This window comes from Pseudophryne corroboree, chromosome 11, assembly GCF_028390025.1.
Source record: "Pseudophryne corroboree isolate aPseCor3 chromosome 11, aPseCor3.hap2, whole genome shotgun sequence".
Lineage (NCBI taxonomy): Eukaryota > Metazoa > Chordata > Amphibia > Anura > Myobatrachidae > Pseudophryne > Pseudophryne corroboree.
In genome coordinates, this window is record NC_086454.1 from 64,570,001 (window position 1) to 64,587,595 (window position 17,595).

At 34.9% G+C, this 17,595-nt stretch overlaps 15 non-coding genes across 15 annotated transcripts; all 15 read left to right on the forward strand.

Annotated features, from left to right (window-relative positions):
- Window positions 1-374: 374 nt before the first annotated feature.
- TRNAS-GCU (transfer RNA serine (anticodon GCU)) lies at window positions 375-456 on the forward strand. Its single transcript has one exon. It is a non-coding gene; the product is annotated as a tRNA-Ser (tRNA).
- A 753-nt stretch (window positions 457-1,209) lies between these two features.
- TRNAS-GCU (transfer RNA serine (anticodon GCU)) lies at window positions 1,210-1,291 on the forward strand. The gene has a single exon. It is a non-coding gene; the product is annotated as a tRNA-Ser (tRNA).
- Window positions 1,292-2,063: 772 nt separating this feature from the next.
- Window positions 2,064-2,145, forward strand: TRNAS-GCU (transfer RNA serine (anticodon GCU)). The gene has a single exon. It is a non-coding gene; the product is annotated as a tRNA-Ser (tRNA).
- A 1,591-nt stretch (window positions 2,146-3,736) lies between these two features.
- On the forward strand, window positions 3,737-3,818 carry TRNAS-GCU (transfer RNA serine (anticodon GCU)). Its single transcript has one exon. It is a non-coding gene; the product is annotated as a tRNA-Ser (tRNA).
- Window positions 3,819-4,570: 752 nt separating this feature from the next.
- On the forward strand, window positions 4,571-4,652 carry TRNAS-GCU (transfer RNA serine (anticodon GCU)). The gene has a single exon. It is a non-coding gene; the product is annotated as a tRNA-Ser (tRNA).
- A 755-nt stretch (window positions 4,653-5,407) lies between these two features.
- TRNAS-GCU (transfer RNA serine (anticodon GCU)) lies at window positions 5,408-5,489 on the forward strand. The gene has a single exon. It is a non-coding gene; the product is annotated as a tRNA-Ser (tRNA).
- Window positions 5,490-6,260: 771 nt separating this feature from the next.
- On the forward strand, window positions 6,261-6,342 carry TRNAS-GCU (transfer RNA serine (anticodon GCU)). Its single transcript has one exon. It is a non-coding gene; the product is annotated as a tRNA-Ser (tRNA).
- Window positions 6,343-10,322: 3,980 nt separating this feature from the next.
- On the forward strand, window positions 10,323-10,404 carry TRNAS-GCU (transfer RNA serine (anticodon GCU)). The gene has a single exon. It is a non-coding gene; the product is annotated as a tRNA-Ser (tRNA).
- Window positions 10,405-11,176: 772 nt separating this feature from the next.
- Window positions 11,177-11,258, forward strand: TRNAS-GCU (transfer RNA serine (anticodon GCU)). The gene has a single exon. It is a non-coding gene; the product is annotated as a tRNA-Ser (tRNA).
- A 767-nt stretch (window positions 11,259-12,025) lies between these two features.
- On the forward strand, window positions 12,026-12,107 carry TRNAS-GCU (transfer RNA serine (anticodon GCU)). The gene has a single exon. It is a non-coding gene; the product is annotated as a tRNA-Ser (tRNA).
- Window positions 12,108-12,862: 755 nt separating this feature from the next.
- Window positions 12,863-12,944, forward strand: TRNAS-GCU (transfer RNA serine (anticodon GCU)). Its single transcript has one exon. It is a non-coding gene; the product is annotated as a tRNA-Ser (tRNA).
- A 1,174-nt stretch (window positions 12,945-14,118) lies between these two features.
- Window positions 14,119-14,200, forward strand: TRNAS-GCU (transfer RNA serine (anticodon GCU)). Its single transcript has one exon. It is a non-coding gene; the product is annotated as a tRNA-Ser (tRNA).
- Window positions 14,201-15,395: 1,195 nt separating this feature from the next.
- TRNAS-GCU (transfer RNA serine (anticodon GCU)) lies at window positions 15,396-15,477 on the forward strand. The gene has a single exon. It is a non-coding gene; the product is annotated as a tRNA-Ser (tRNA).
- Window positions 15,478-16,245: 768 nt separating this feature from the next.
- TRNAS-GCU (transfer RNA serine (anticodon GCU)) lies at window positions 16,246-16,327 on the forward strand. The gene has a single exon. It is a non-coding gene; the product is annotated as a tRNA-Ser (tRNA).
- Window positions 16,328-17,098: 771 nt separating this feature from the next.
- Window positions 17,099-17,180, forward strand: TRNAS-GCU (transfer RNA serine (anticodon GCU)). The gene has a single exon. It is a non-coding gene; the product is annotated as a tRNA-Ser (tRNA).
- Window positions 17,181-17,595: the final 415 nt, after the last annotated feature.

The window sequence follows — 17,595 nt, forward strand, 5'->3', positions numbered from 1 at the left end:
AACTCTAAATGGTGATGTTTGTAATATTTGCAGAGATTTGAAATTACTGTAACTCATGTAACATAGTCTGTCACTTCATTAAAGACAAGCATAGAACACATTTAGTGAAAATTAATACATTACTTTTACAGAGAAGGTCATGTTATTGGCCAGAAGTATTAAAAATCATTTTTGTTTGTAAGGTGGGTGATGGTGGATTTGTTCACAAGTTTCGGTTAAAATTAAATAAATGTTCCTAAAGCCAAGGATGGTTGAAAGTCGACTTGCTATCAAGCTCGTGATTGTGAAAATGACACAATCTACAAGAACATAAAGAATTGACTTTGAAGTATAACAAGTGGTGTTGGAAAGTTTGCCAGATTGCATACCAGTGAGACGAGGTGGCCGAGTGGTTAAGGTGATGGACTGCTAATCCATTGTGCTCAGCACGCATGGGTTCAAATCCCATCCTCGTCGTCACAATGCTTTTTAGGTAGAAGAGGCATTTTTACAAATACTGCTACTGACACACAAATGGCCAAAATAAACAAGTCAAATCAAGAAGTCTACTTTAAGATGGTAAACAGGAGCAAGTTTCTTGATATTTGAACATGCAATGTCAATACTACTATCTAGAATTTATTTTGCAAATGCTTTATTCCCCATGATGGTGGATTAGCTCACAAGTATAGGTTAAAATGATTTATGTTTAGATAATTAAAGTCTATGACATTTCTTGGGCTTTGTTAAACTGATATGGGGTGCAGTTAAAAAAAATTTACAGTAGAGAAAAGCCCTTAATATAGGTTAAACCTTATTCCTGCATAATTTTCTTGTTTACATTACAGTGACAGCAAACTCTAAATGGTGATGTTTGTAATATTTGCAGAGATTTCAAATTACTGTAACTCATGTAACATAGTCTGTCACTTCATTAAAGACAAGCAAAGAACACATTTAGTGAAAATTAATACATTACTTTTACAGAGAAGGTCATGTTATTGGCCAGAAGTATTAAAAATCATTTTTGTTTGTAAGGTGGGTGATGGTGGATTTGTTCACAAGTTTCGGTTAAAATTAAATAAATGTTCCTAAAGCCAAGGATGGTTGAAAGTCGACTTGCTATCAAGCTCGTGATTGTGAAAATGACACAATCTACAAGAACATAAAGAATTGACTTTGAAGTATAACAAGTGGTGTTGGAAAGTTTGCCACATTGCATACCAGTGAGACGAGGTGGCCGAGTGGTTAAGGCGATTGACTGCTAATCCATTGTGCTCTGCACGCATGGGTTTAAATCCCATCCTCGTCGTCACAATGCTCTTTAGGTAGAAGAGGCATTTTTACAAATACTGCTTCATAAACCAGCAAGTGAAGCTGACACACAAATGGCCAAAATAAACAAGTCAAATCAAGAAGTCTACTTTAAGATGGTAAACATGAGCAAGTGTCTTGATATTTGAACATGCAATGTCAATACTACTATCTAGAATTTATTTTGCAAATGCTTTATTTCCCCATGATGGTGGATTAGCTCACAAGTATAGGTTAAAATAATTTATGTTTAGATAATTAAAGTCTATGACATTTCTTGGGCTTTGTTAAACTGATATGGGGTGCAGTTAAAAAATTTTACAGCAGAGAAAAGCCCTTAATATAGGTTAAACCTTATTCCTGCATAATTTTCTTGTTTACATTACAGTGACAGCAAACTCTAAATGGTGATGTTTGTAATATTTGCAGAGATTTCAAATTACTGTAACTCATGTAACATAGTCTGTCACTTCATTAAACACAAGCAAAGTACACATTTAGTGAAAATTAATACATTACTTTTACAGAGAAGGTCATGTTATTGGCCAGAAGTATTAAAAATCATTTTTGTTTGTGAGGTGGATGATGGTGAATTTGTTCACAAGTATCAGTTAAAATTAAATAAATGTTTCTAAAGCCAAGGATGGTTGAAAGTCGACTTGCTATCAAGCTCGTGATTGTGAAAATGACACAATCTACAAGAACATAAAGAATTGACTTTGAAGTATAACAAGTGGTGTTGGAAAGTTTGCCAGATTGCATACCAGTGAGACGAGGTGGCCGAGTGGTTAAGGTTATGGACTGCTAATCCATTGTGCTCTGCACGCATGGGTTCAAATCCCATCCTCGTCGTCACAATGCTCTTTAGGTAGAAGAGGCATTTTTACAAATACTGCTTCATAAACCAGCAAGTGAAGCTGACACAAAAATGGGCAAAATAAACAAGTCAAATCAAGAAGTCTACTTTAAGATGGTAAATATGAGCAAGTGTCTTGATATTTGAACATGCAATGTCAATACTACTATCGAGAATTTATTTTGCAAATGCTTTATTTCCCCATGATGGTGGATTAGCTCACAAGTATAGGTTAAAATAATTTATGTTTAGATAATTAAAGTCTATGACATTTCTTGGGCTTTGTTAAACTGATATGGGGTGCAGTTAAAAAATTTTACAGCAGAGAAAAGCCCTTAATATAGGTTAAACCTTATTCCTGCATAATTTTCTTGTTTACATTACAGTGACAGCAAACTCTAAATGGTGATGTTTGTAATATTTGCAGAGATTTCAAATTACTGTAACTCATGTAACATAGTCTGTCACTTCATTAAACACAAGCAAAGTACACATTTAGTGAAAATTAATACATTACTTTTACAGAGAAGGTCATGTTATTGGCCAGAAGTATTAAAAATCATTTTTGTTTGTGAGGTGGATGATGGTGAATTTGTTCACAAGTATCAGTTAAAATTAAATAAATGTTCCTAAAGCCAAGGATGGTTGAAAGTCGACTTGCTATCAAGCTCGTGATTGTGAAAATGACACAATCTACAAGAACATAAAGAATTGACTTTGAAGTATAACAAGTGGTGTTGGAAAGTTTGCCAGATTGCATACCAGTGAGATGAGGTGGCCGAGTGGTTAAGGCGATGGACTGCTAATCCATTGTCCTCTGCACGCAATGTCGTCACAATGCTTTTTAGGTAGAAGAGGCATTTTTACAAACACTGCTACAAAAGCTGACACACAAATGGCCAAAATAAACAAGTCAAATCAAGAAGTCTACTTTAAGATGGTAAACATGAGTAAGTGTCTTGATATTTGAACATGCAATGTCAATACAACTATCTGGAATTTATTTTGCAAATGTTTTATTTCCCCATGATGGTGGATTAGCTCACAAGTATAGGTTAAAATGATTTATTTTTAGATAATTAAAGTCTATGACATTTCTTGGGCTTTGTTAAACTGATATGGGATGCAGTTAAAAAATTTTTACAGCAGAGCCCTTAATATAGGTTAAACCTTATTCCTGCATAATTTTCTTGTTTACATTACAGTGACAGCAAACTCTAAATGGTGATGTTTGTAATATTTGCAGAGATTTGAAATTACTGTTACTCATGTAACATAGTCTGTCACTTCATTAAAGACAAGCATAGAACACATTTAGTGAAAATTAATACATTACTTTTACAGAGAAGGTCATGTTATTGGCCAGAAGTATTAAAAATCATTTTTGTTTGTAAGGTGGGTGATGGTGGATTTGTTCACAAGTTTTGGTTAAAATTAAATAAATGTTCCTAAAGCCAAGGATGGTTGAAAGTCGACTTGCTATCAAGCTCGTGATTGTGAAAATGACACAATCTACAAGAACATAAAGAATTGACTTTGAAGTATAACAAGTGGTGTTGGAAAGTTTGCCAGATTGCATACCAGTGAGACGAGGTGGCCGAGTGGTTAAGGCGATGGACTGCTAATCCATTGTGCTCAGCACGCATGGGTTCAAATCCCATCCTCGTCGTCACAATGCTGTTTAGGTAGAAAAGGCATTTTTACAAATACTGCTACTGACACACAAATGGCCAAAATAAACAAGTCAAATCAAGAAGTCTACTTTAAGATGGTAAACATGAGCAAGTTTCTTGATATTTGAACATGCAATGTCAATACTACTATCTAGAATTTATTTTGCAAATGCTTTATTCCCCATGATGGTGGATTAGCTCACAAGTATAGGTTAAAATGATTTATGTTTAGATAATTAAAGTCTATGACATTTCTTGGGCTTTGTTAAACTGATATGGGGTGCAGTTAAAAAAATTTACAGTAGAGAAAAGCCCTTAATATAGGTTAAACCTTATTCCTGCATAATTTTCTTGTTTACATTACAGTGACAGCAAACTCTAAATGGTGATGTTTGTAATATTTGCAGAGATTTCAAATTACTGAAACTCATGTAACATAGGCTGTCACTTCATTAAAGACAAGCATAGAACACATTTAGTGAAAATTAATACATTACTTTTACAGAGAAGCTCATGTTATTGGCCAGAAGTATTAAAAATCATTTTTGTTTGTGAGGTGGATGATGGTGGATTTGTTCACAAGTATCGGTTAAAATTAAATAAATGTTCCTAAAGCCAAGGATGGTTGAAAGTCGACTTGCTATCAAGCTCGTGATTGTGAAAATGACACAATCTACAAGAACATAAAGAATTGACTTTGAAGTATAACAAGTGGTGTTGGAAAGTTTGCCTGATTGCATACCAGCGAGACGAGGTGGCCGAGTGGTTAAGGCGATGGACTGCTAATCCATTGTGCTCTGCACGTATGGGTTCAAATCCCATCCTCGTTGTCACAATGCTTTTTAGGTAGAAGAGGCATTTTTACAAATACTGCTACAAAAGCTGACACACAAATGGCCAAAATAAACAAGTCAAATCAAGAAGTCTACTTTAAGATGGTAAACATGAGCAAGTGTCTTGATATTTGAACATGCAATGTCAATACTACTATCTAGAATTTATTTTGCAAATGCTTTATTTCCCCATGATGGTGGATTAGCTCACAAGTATAGGTTTAAATGATTTTTGTTTAGATAATTAAAGTCTATGACATTTCTTGGGCTTTGTTAAACTGATATGGGATGCAGTTAAAAAAAATTTACAGCAGAGCCCTTAATATAGGTTAAACCTTATTCCTGCATAATTTTCTTGTTTACACTACAGTGACAGCAAACTCTAAATGGTGATGTTTGTAATATTTGCAGAGATTTCAAATTACTGTAACTCATGTAACATAGTCTGTCACTTCATTAAAGACAAGCATAGAACACATTTAGTGAAAATTAATACATTACTTTTACAGAGAATGTCATGTTATTGGCCAGAAGTATTAAAAATAATTTTTGTTTGTGAGGTGGGTGATGGTGGATTTGTTCACAAGTTTCGGTTAAAATTAAATAAATATTTCTAAAGCCAAGGATGGTTGAAAGTCGATTTGCTATCAAGCTCATGATTGTGAAAATGACGCAATCTACAAGAACATAAAGAATTGACTTTTAAGTATAACAAGTGGTGTTGGAAAGTTTGCCAGTTTGCATACCAGTGAGACGAGGTGGCCAAGTGATTAAGGCGATGGACTGCTAATCCATTGTGCTCTGCACGCATGGGTTCAAATCCTATCCTCGTCGTCACAATGCTATTTACGTAGAAGAGGCATTTTTACAAATACTGCTTCATAAACCAACAAGTGAAGCTGACACAAAAAAGGCCAAAATAAACAAGTCAAATCAAGAAGTCTACTTTAAGATGGTAAACATGAGCAAGTGTCTTGATATTTGAACATGCAATGTCAATACTACTATCTAGAATTTATTTTGCAAGTGCTTTATTTCCCCATGATGGTGGATTAGCTCACAAGTATAGGTTAAAATAACTTATGTTTATATAATTAAAGTCTATGACATTTCTTGGGCTTTGTTAAACTGATATGGGGTGCAGTTAAAAATTTTACAGCAGAGAAAAGCCCTTAATATAGGTTAAACCTTATTCCTGCATAATTTTCTTGTTTACATTACAGTGACAGCAAACTCTAAATGGTGATGTTTGGAATATTTGCAGAGATTTCAAATTACTGTAACTCATGTAACATAGGCTGTCACTTCATTAAAGACAAGCATAGAACACATTTAGTGAAAATTAATACATTACTTTTACAGAGAAGGTCGTGTGATTGGCCAGAAGTATTAAAAATCATTTTTGTTTGTGAGGTGGATGATGGTGGATTTGTTCACAAGTATCGGTTAAAATTAAATAAATGTTCCTAAAGCCAAGGATGGTTGAAAGTCGACTTGCTATCAAGCTCGTGAGTGTGAAAATGACACAATCTACAAGAACATAAAGAATTGACTTTGAAGTATAACAAGTGGTGTTGGAAAGTTTGCCTGATTGCATACCAGTGAGACGAGGTGGCCAAGTGGTTAAGGCGATGGACTGCTAATCCGTTGTGCTCTGCACGCATGGGTTCAAATCCCATCCTCGTCGTCACAATGCTTTTTAGGTAGAAGAGGCATTTTTACAAATACTGCTACTGACACACAAATGGCCAAAATAAACAAGTCAAATCAAGAAGTCTACTTTCAGATGGTAAACATGAGCAAGTGTCTTGATATTTGAACATGCAATGTCAATACAGGTTGAGTATCCCATATCCAAATATTCCAAAATACGGACTTTTTTGAGTGAGAGTGAGATAGTGAAAACTTTGTTTTTGATAGCTCAATGTACACAAACTATGTTTAATATACAAAGTTATTAAAAATATTGTATTAAATTACCTTCAGGCATTGTGTATAATGTGTATATGGAACATAAATGAATTGTGTGAATGTAGACACACTTTGTTTAATGCACAAAATTATAAAAAATATTGGCTAAAATGACCTTCAGGCTGTGTGTATAAGGTGTATATGTAACATAAATGCATTCTGTGCTTAGACTTGGGTCCCATCACCATGATATCTCATTATGGTATGCAATTATTCCAAACTACGGAAAAATCCCATATCCAAAATACCTCTGGTACCAAGCATTTTGGATAAGGGATACTCAACCTGTACTACTATCTAGAATTTATTTTGCAAATGCTTTATTTCCCCATGATGGTGGATTAGCTCACAAGTATAGGTTTAAGTGATTTATGTTTAGATAATTAAAGTCTATGACATTTCTTGGGCTTTGTTAAACTAATATGGGATGCAGTTAAAAATGTTTACAGCAGAGCCCTTAATATAGGTTAAACCTTATTCCTGCATAATGTTCTTGTTTACATTACAGTGACAGCAAACTCTAAATGGTGATGTTTGTAATATTTGCAGAGATTTGAAATTACTGTAACTCATGTAACATAGTCTGTCACTTCATTAAAGACAAGCATAGAACACATTTAGTGAAAATTAATACATTACTTTTACAGAGAAGGTCATGTTATTGGCCAGAAGTATTAAAAATCATTTTTGTTTGTGAGGTGGGTGATGGTGGATTTGTTCACAAGTTTCGGTTAAAATTAAATAAATGTTCCTAAAGCCAAGGATGGTTGAAAGTCGACTTGCTATCAAGCTTGTGATTGTGAAAATGACACAATCTACAAGAACATAAAGAATTGACTTTGAAGTATAACAAGTGGCATTGGAAAGTTTGCCAGATTGCATACCAGTCAGACGAGGTGGCCGAGTGGTTAAGGCTCTTCACGCATGAGTTCAAATCCCATCCTCGTCGTCACAATGCTCTTTAGGTAGAAGAGGCATTTTTACAAGTACTGCTTCATAAACCAACAAGTGAAGCTAACACAAAAATGTCCAAAATAAACAAGTCAAATCAAGAAGTCTACTTTAAGATGGTAAACATGAGCAAGTGTCTTGATATTTGAACATGCAATGTCAATACAGGTTGAGTATCCCATATCCGAATATTCCGAAATACGGACTTTTTTGAGTAAGAGTGAGATAGTGAAACCTTTGTTTTTTCATGGCTCAATGTACACAAACTTTGTTTTTTTTTTTTTTTAAAGATTTATTTATTCAGGTTTTGTAATAAACAAATAAAATCGTAAATTTTACAAGTCAGAAAGATTAACAGTTTTATCTTGCAGTAGATTGTATAACATAACAATCACAAGGCTAATAAAGTTATTTTTAACCTTGAACAATCTGACTCTGTATTATTACTAATAAAGGTAGTTTAAAGAAGAAAAAGAAATCATTGACAGATTAAACAGCGTTTCAATATATGCTGATGCTAGCATCAGGATAACTTATTTAAAGATATTTGGACTTCAGGTAAACATTGGTAAACTTTAACGTTAAATATATAAATCACCGGCAAGGCGACTCGCCCGTTCCCAGCATTTATAGGTGTGAAGTAAAACATAGCATCACAAGCCTAATTCAAATGACAAAATAACCGAACGTATAAATACGTAATGTATCAAGAAGATCAGTCAACTCCGGATTTATCCGCGACATCCATATTGGAAACAGAAAGTTCTTTAAAGTATGCTGCCGCATCCTGTGGATTGGTGAAATCCTTGAAAGATGACCCTTGGAATACTCTCAAACGTGCCGGGTATATCAGCGCAAATTTGTATTTCTGCTGTATTAATAGGGTACAGATGGGTGAAAATGACTTGCGCAGACGAGAAAGTTCCACGGAGTAGTCTTGGAATATACGAAGTGTAGCTCCCTCCCATTTAAGACCTTCCATTTTACGATAAGCTCTCCATATAGCTATTTTATGCAGAAAGTTCATGGTCTTAAAGATCACTACACGAGGTTTATTTTTTGAGGCCCGTGAAAGATCTCCCATTCTGTGCACTCTCTCTATCACTAAATCAGTGCATTCCGCCTCAATATGCAGGAGCTTTGGCAAAGTAATACGCACAAAATTCTCCAGCCCTGAGCCTGTTAGTGATTCCGGCAAGCCCACTATACGAAGGTTGCATCTCCGTGTACGATTTTCTATATTATCAATTTTTTCTAATAGACGCTTATTGTCCCTTTCCAGAGATACAACAGCCTTCTGTAATCCTAAGACATCATCTATTGTGGTACCTAAACGGGTCTCTGTGTCCGTAACTCTGCTTGTAAGCAGCTGGATCTGCGCTGTAATTTCACTTACTGCTTTCTGCAGCAAAGGCGCCATTGTATCCTGTATTGCAGCTACTATTTCTGTGTATGTTGGAGAGGCCCCTATATTATCGTCAGTACGCACCTTGGATTCTCCCATGGTCGTGAGGATCGCCTTCTTTGCTGCTGGCTTCTCTGGGCTGGAGTCCGTGGAGGCAGGGGTGTTTTGCTCAACACGTCGCTTCTCCTGTCTTGGAGGGAGCGCCGGCGGCTGTAATTTTGGTGGCGCCAGCGGGCCCAGGAACTTATCCATAATCGCGGGGACAGGTACCGAAAGGTGTCCTGGACTTACTGTTGTCAGCGGGGATTATGGGTTGAGGCTGTGTGCTGGTAAATCGCTCGGTATTGCTGGCGGGACGGAGGAGCGCACGAGAGCTGCTGCTCACTCCTTCATGCCGGAACCGGAAGTGACAAACTTTGTTTAATACACAAAGTTATTAAAAAGATTGTATTAAATGACCTTCAGGCTGTGTGTTTAAGGTGTATAAGAAACATAAATGAATTGTGTGAATGTAGACACACTTTGTTTAATGCACAAAGTTATAAAAAATATTGGCTAAAATGACCTTCAGGCTGTGTGTATAAGGTGTATATGTAACATAAATGCATTCTGTGCTTAGATTTAGGTCCCATCACCATGATATCTCATTATAGTTTGCAATTATTCCAAAATACGGAAAAATCCCATATCCAAAATACCTCTGGTCCCAAGCATTTTGGATAAGGGAGACTCAACCTGTACTACTATCTAGAATTTATTTTGCAAATGCTTTATTTCCCCATGATGGTGGATTAGCTCACAAGTATAGGTTTAAATGATTTATGTTTAGATAATTAAAGTCTATGACATTTCTTGGACTTTGTTAAACTGATATGGGATGCAGTTAAAAAAAATTACAGCAGAGCCCTTAATATAGGTTAAACCTTATTCCTGCATACTTTTCTTGTTTATATTATAGTGACAGCAAACTCTAAATGGTGATGTTTGTAATATTTGCAGAGATTTGAAATTACTGTAACTCATTTAACATAGTCTGTCACTTCATTAAAGACAAGCATAGAACACATTTAGTGAAAATTAATACATTACTTTTACAGAGAAGCTCATGTTATTGGCCAGAAGTATTAAAAATAATTTTTGTTTGTGAGGTGGATGATGGTGGATTTGTTCACAAGTATCAGTTAAAATTAAATAAATGTTCCTAAAGCCAAGGATGGTTGAAAGTCGACTTGCTATCAAGCACGTGATTGTGAAAATGACACAATCTACAAGAACATAAAGAATTGACTTTGAAGTATAACAAGTGGTGTTGGAAAGTTTGCCAGATTGCATACCAGTGAGACGAGGTGGCCGAGTGGTTAAGGCGATGGACTGCTAATCCATTGCGCTCTGGACGCATGGGTTCAAATCCTATCCTCGGCGTCACAATGCTCTTTAGGTAGAAGAGGCATTTTTACAAATACTGCTTCATAAACCAACAAGTGAAGCTGACACAAAAAAGGCCAAAATAAACAAGTCAAATCAAGAAGTCTACTTTAAGATGGTAAACATGAGCAAGTGTCTTGATATTTGAACATGCAATGTCAATACTACTATCTAGAATTTATTTTGCAAATGCTTTATTTCCCCATAATGGTGGATTAGCTCACAAGTATAGGTTAAAATAACTTATGTTTATATAATTAAAGTCTATGACATTTCTTGGGCTTTGTTAAACTGATATGGGGTGCAGTTAAAAAATTTTACAGCAGAGAAAAGCCCTTAATATAGGTTAAACCTTATTCCTGCATAATGTTCTTGTTTACATTACAGTGACAGCAAACTCTAAATGGTGATGTTTGTAATATTTGCAGAGATTTAAAATTACTGTAACTCATGTAACATAGGCTGTCACTTCATTAAAGACAAGCATAGAACACATTTAGTGAAAATTAATACATTACTTTTACAGAGAAGGTCGTGTGATTGGCCAGAAGTATTAAAAATCATTTTTGTTTGTGAGGTGGGTGATGGTGGATTTGTTCACAAGTTTCAGTTAAAATTAAATAAATGTTCCTAAAGCCAAGGATGGTTGAAAGTCGACTTGCTATCAAGCTTGTGATTGTGAAAATGACACAATCTACAAGAACATAAAGAATTGACTTTGAAGTATAACAAGTGGCATTGGAAAGTTTGCCAGATTGCATACCAGTCAGACGAGGTGGCCGAGTGGTTAAGGCGATGGACTGCTAATCCATTGTGCTCTTCACGCATGGGTTCAAATCCCATCCTTGTCGTCACAATGCTCTTTATGTAGAAGAGGCATTTTTACAAATACTGCTTCATAAACCAATAAGTGAAGCTAACACAAAAATGTCCAAAATAAACAAGTCAAATCAAGAAGTCTACTTTAAGATGGTAAACATGAGCAAGTGTCTTGATATTTGAACATGCAATGTCAATACTACTATCTAGAATTTATTTTGCAAATGCTTTATTTCCCCATGATGGTGGATTAGCTCACAAGTATAGGTTTAAATGATTTATGTTTAGATAATTAAAGTCTATGACATTTCTTGGACTTTGTTAAACTGATATGGGATGCAGTTAAAAAAAATTACAGCAGAGCCCTTAATATAGGTTAAACCTTATTCCTGCATACTTTTCTTGTTTACATTACAGTGACAGCAAACTCTAAATGGTGATGTTTGTAATATTTGCAGAGATTTCAAATTACTGTAACTCATGTAACATAGGCTGTCACTTCATTAAAGACAAGCATAGAACACATTTAGTGAAAATTAATACATTACTTTTACAGAGAAGCTCATGTTATTGGCCAGAAGTATTAAAAATCATTTTTGTTTGTGAGGTGGATGATGGTGGATTTGTTCACAAGTATCGGTTAAAATTAAATAAATGTTCCTAAAGCCAAGGATGGTTGAAAGTCGACTTGCTATCAAGCTCGTGATTGTGAAAATGACACAATCTACAAGAACATAAAGAATTGACTTTGAAGTATAACAAGTGGTGTTGGAAAGTTTGCCTGATTGCATACCAGCGAGACGAGGTGGCCGAGTGGTTAAGGCGATGGACTGCTAATCCATTGTGCTCTGCACGTATGGGTTCAAATCCCATCCTCGTTGTCACAATGCTTTTTAGGTAGAAGAGGCATTTTTACAAATACTGCTACAAAAGCTGACACACAAATGGCCAAAATAAACAAGTCAAATCAAGAAGTCTACTTTAAGATGGTAAACATGAGCAAGTGTCTTGATATTTGAACATGCAATGTCAATACTACTATCTAGAATTTATTTTGCAAATGCTTTATTTCCCCATGATGGTGGATTAGCTCACAAGTATAGGTTTAAATGATTTTTGTTTAGATAATTAAAGTCTATGACATTTCTTGGGCTTTGTTAAACTGATATGGGATGCAGTTAAAAAAATTTTACAGCAGAGCCCTTAATATAGGTTAAACCTTATTCCTGCATAATTTTATTGTTTACACTACAGTGATAGCAAACTCTAAATGGTGATGTTTGTAATATTTGCAGAGATTTCAAATTACTGTAACTCATGTAACATAGGCTGTCACTTCATTAAAGACAAGCATAGAACACATTTAGTGAAAATTAATACATTACTTTTACAGAGAAGGTCGTGTGATTGGCCAGAAGTATTAAAAATCATTTTTGTTTGTGAGGTGGATAATGGTGGATTTGTTCACAAGTATCGGTTAAAATTAAATAAATGTTCCTAAAGCCAAGGATGGTTGAAAGTCGACTTGCTATCAAGCTCGTGAGTGTGAAAATGACACAATCTACAAGAACATAAAGAATTGACTTTGAAGTATAACAAGTGGTGTTGGAAAGTTTGCCTGAATGCATACCAGTGAGATGAGGTGGCCGAGTGGTTAAGGCGATGGACTGCTAATCCGTTGTGCTCTGCACGCATGGGTTCAAATCCCATCCTCGTCGTCACAATGCTTTTCAGGTAGAAGAGGCATTTTTACAAATACTGCTACTGACACACAAATGGCCAAAATAAACAAGTCAAATCAAGAAGTCTACTTTCAGATGGTAAACATGAGCAAGTGTCTTGATATTTGAACATGCAATGTCAATACAGGTTGAGTATCCCATATCCAAATATTCCAAAATACGGACTTTTTTGAGTGAGAGTGAGATAGTGAAAACTTTGTTTTTGATAGCTCAATGTACACAAACTATGTTTAATATACAAAGTTATTAAAAATATTGTATTAAATTACCTTCAGGCATTGTGTATAATGTGTATATGGAACATAAATGAATTGTGTGAATGTAGACACACTTTGTTTAATGCACAAAATTATAAAAAATATTGGCTAAAATGACCTTCAGGCTGTGTGTATAAGGTGTATATGTAACATAAATGCATTCTGTGCTTAGACTTGGGTCCCATCACCATGATATCTCATTATGGTATGCAATTATTCCAAACTACGGAAAAATCCCATATCCAAAATACCTCTGGTACCAAGCATTTTGGATAAGGGATACTCAACCTGTACTACTATCTAGAATTTATTTTGCAAATGCTTTATTTCCCCATGATGGTGGATTAGCTCACAAGTATTGGTTTAAGTGATTTATGTTTAGATAATTAAAGTCTATGACATTTCTTGGGCTTTGTTAAACTAATATGGGATGCAGTTAAAAATGTTTACAGCAGAGCCCTTAATATAGGTTAAACCTTATTCCTGCATAATGTTCTTGTTTACATTACAGTGACAGCAAACTCTAAATGGTGATGTTTGTAATATTTGCAGAGATTTGAAATTACTGTAACTCATGTAACATAGTCTGTCACTTCATTAAAGACAAGCATAGAACACATTTAGTGAAAATTAATACATTACTTTTACAGAGAAGGTCATGTTATTGGCCAGAAGTATTAAAAATCATTTTTGTTTGTGAGGTGGGTGATGGTGGATTTGTTCACAAGTTTCGGTTAAAATTAAATAAATGTTCCTAAAGCCAAGGATGGTTGAAAGTCGACTTGCTATCAAGCTTGTGATTGTGAAAATGACACAATCTACAAGAACATAAAGAATTGACTTTGAAGTATAACAAGTGGCATTGGAAAGTTTGCCAGATTGCATACCAGTGAGACGAGGTGGCCGAGTGGTTAAGGCGATGGATTGCTAATCCATTGTGCTTTTCACGCATGAGTTCAAATCCCATCCTCGTCGTCACAATGCTCTTTAGGTAGAAGAGGCATTTTTACAAGTACTGCTTCATAAACCAACAAGTGAAGCTAACACAAAAATGTCCAAAATAAACAAGTCAAATCAAGAAGTCTACTTTAAGATGGTAAACATGAGCAAGTGTCTTGATATTTGAACATGCAATGTCAATACAGGTTGAGTATCCCATATCCGAATATTCCGTAATACGGACTTTTTTGAGTAAGAGTGAGATAGTGAAACCTTTGTTTTTTCATGGCTCAATGTACACAAACTTTGTTTAATACACAAAGTTATTAAAAAGATTGTATTAAATGACCTTCAGGCTGTGTGTTTAAGGTGTATAAGAAACATAAATGAATTGTGTGAATGTAGACACACTTTGTTTAATGCACAAAGTTATAAAAAATATTGGCTAAAATGACCTTCAGGCTGTGTGTATAAGGTGTATATGTAACATAAATGCATTCTGTGCTTAGATTTAGGTCCCATCACCATGATATCTCATTATAGTTTGCAATTATTCCAAAATACGGAAAAATCCCATATCCAAAATACCTCTGGTCCCAAGCATTTTGGATAAGGGAGACTCAACCTGTACTACTATTTAGAATTTATTTTGCAAATGCTTTATTTCCCCATGATGGTGGATTAGCTCACAAGTATAGGTTTAAATGATTTATGTTTAGATAATTAAAGTCTATGACATTTCTTGGACTTTGTTAAACTGATATGGGATGCAGTTAAAAAAAAATTACAGCAGAGCCCTTAATATAGGTTAAACCTTATTCCTGCATAATGTTCTTGTTTACATTACAGTGACAGCAAACTCTAAATGGTGATGTTTGTAATATTTGCAGAGATTTCAAATTACTGTAACTCATGTAACATAGGCTGTCACTTCATTAAAGACAAGCATAGAACACATTTAGTGAAAATTAATACATTACTTTTACAGAGAAGGTCGTGTGATTGGCCAGAAGTATTAAAAATCATTTTTGTTTGTGAGGTGGGTGATGGTGGATTTGTTCACAAGTTTCAGTTAAAATTAAATAAATGTTCCTAAAGCCAAGGATGGTTGAAAGTCGACTTGCTATCAGGCTTGTGATTGTGAAAATGACACAATCTACAAGAACATAAAGAATTGACTTTGAAGTATAACAAGTGGCATTGGAAAGTTTGCCAGATTGCATACCAGTCAGACGAGGTGGCCGAGTGGTTAAGGCGATGGACTGCTAATCCATTGTGCTCTTCACGCATGGGTTCAAATCCCATCCTTGTCGTCACAATGCTCTTTAGGTAGAAGAGGCATTTTTACAAATACTGCTTCATAAACCAATAAGTGAAGCTAACACAAAAATGTCCAAAATAAACAAGTCAAATCAAGAAGTCTACTTTAAGATGGTAAACATGAGCAAGTGTCTTGATATTTGAACATGCAATGTCAATACTACTATCTAGAATTTATTTTGCAAATGCTTTATTTCCCCATGATGGTGGATTAGCTCACAAGTATAGGTTTAAATGATTTATGTTTAGATAATTAAAGTCTATGACATTTCTTGGACTTTGTTAAACTGATATGGGATGCAGTTAAAAAAAAATTACAGCAGAGCCCTTAATATAGGTTAAACCTTATTCCTGCATACTTTTCTTGTTTATATTATAGTGACAGCAAACTCTAAATGGTGATGTTTGTAATATTTGCAGAGATTTGAAATTACTGTAACTCATTTAACATAGTCTGTCACTTCATTAAAGACAAGCATAGAACACATTTAGTGAAAATTAATACATTACTTTTACAGAGAAGCTCATGTTATTGGCCAGAAGTATTAAAAATAATTTTTGTTTGTGAGGTGGATGATGGTGAATTTGTTCACAAGTATCAGTTAAAATTAAATAAATGTTCCTAAAGCCAAGGATGGTTGAAAGTCGACTTGCTATCAAGCACGTGATTGTGAAAATGACACAATCTACAAGAACATAAAGAATTGACTTTGAAGTATAACAAGTGGTGTTGGAAAGTTTGCCAGATTGCATACCAGTGAGACGAGGTGGCCGAGTGGTTAAGGCGATGGACTGCTAATCCATTGCGCTCTGCACGCATGGGTTCAAATCCTCTCCTCGGCGTCACAATGCTCTTTAGGTAGAAGAGGCATTTTTACAAATACTGCTTCATAAACCAACAAGTGAAGCTGACACAAAAAAGGCCAAAATAAACAAGTCAAATCAAGAAGTCTACTTTAGATGGTAAATATGAGCAAGTGTCTTGATATTTGAACATGCAATGTCAATACTACTATCTAGAATTTATTTTGCAAATGCTTTATTTCCCCATGATGGTGGATTAGCTCACAAGTATAGGTTAAAATAACTTATGTTTATATAATTAAAGTCTATGACATTTCTTGGGCTTTGTTAAACTGATATGGGGTGCAGTTAAAAATTTTTACAGCAGAGAAAAGCCCTTAATATAGGTTAAACCTTATTCCTGCATAATTTTCTTGTTTACATTACAGTGACAGCAAACTCTAAATGGTGATGTTTGTAATATTTGCAGAGATTTCAAATTACTGTAACTCATGTTACATAGGCTGTCACTTCATTAAAGACAAGCATAGAACACATTTAGTGAAAATTAATACATTACTTTTACAGAGAAGCTCATGTTATTGGCCAGAAGTATTAAAAATCATTTTTGTTTGTGAGGTGGATGATGGTGGATTTGTTCACAAGTATCGGTTAAAATTAAATAAATGTTTCTAAAGCCAAGGATGGTTGAAAGTCGACTTGCTATCAAGCTCGTGATTGTGAAAATGACACAATCTACAAGAACATAAAGAATTGACTTTGAAGTATAACAAGTGGTGTTGGAAAGTTTGCCTGATTGCATACCAGCGAGACGAGGTGGCCGAGTGGTTAAGGCGATGGACTGCTAATCCATTGTGCTCTGCACGTATGGGTTCAAATCCCATCCTCGTTGTCACAATGCTTTTTAGGTAGAAGAGGCATTTTTACAAATACTGCTACAAAAGCTGACACACAAATGGCCAAAATAAACAAGTCAAATCAAGAAGTCTACTTTAAGATGGTAAACATGAGCAAGTGTCTTGATATTTGAACATGCAATGTCAATACTACTATCTAGAATTTATTTTGCAAATGCTTTATTTCCCCATGATGGTGGATTAGCTCACAAGTATAGGTTTAAATGATTTTTGTTTAGATAATTAAAGTCTATGACATTTCTTGGGCTTTGTTAAACTGATATGGGATGCAGTTAAAAAAAATTTACAGCAGAGCCCTTAATATAGGTTAAACCTTATTCCTGCATAATTTTCTTGTTTACACTACAGTGACAGCAAACTCTAAATGGTGATGTTTGTAATATTTGCAGA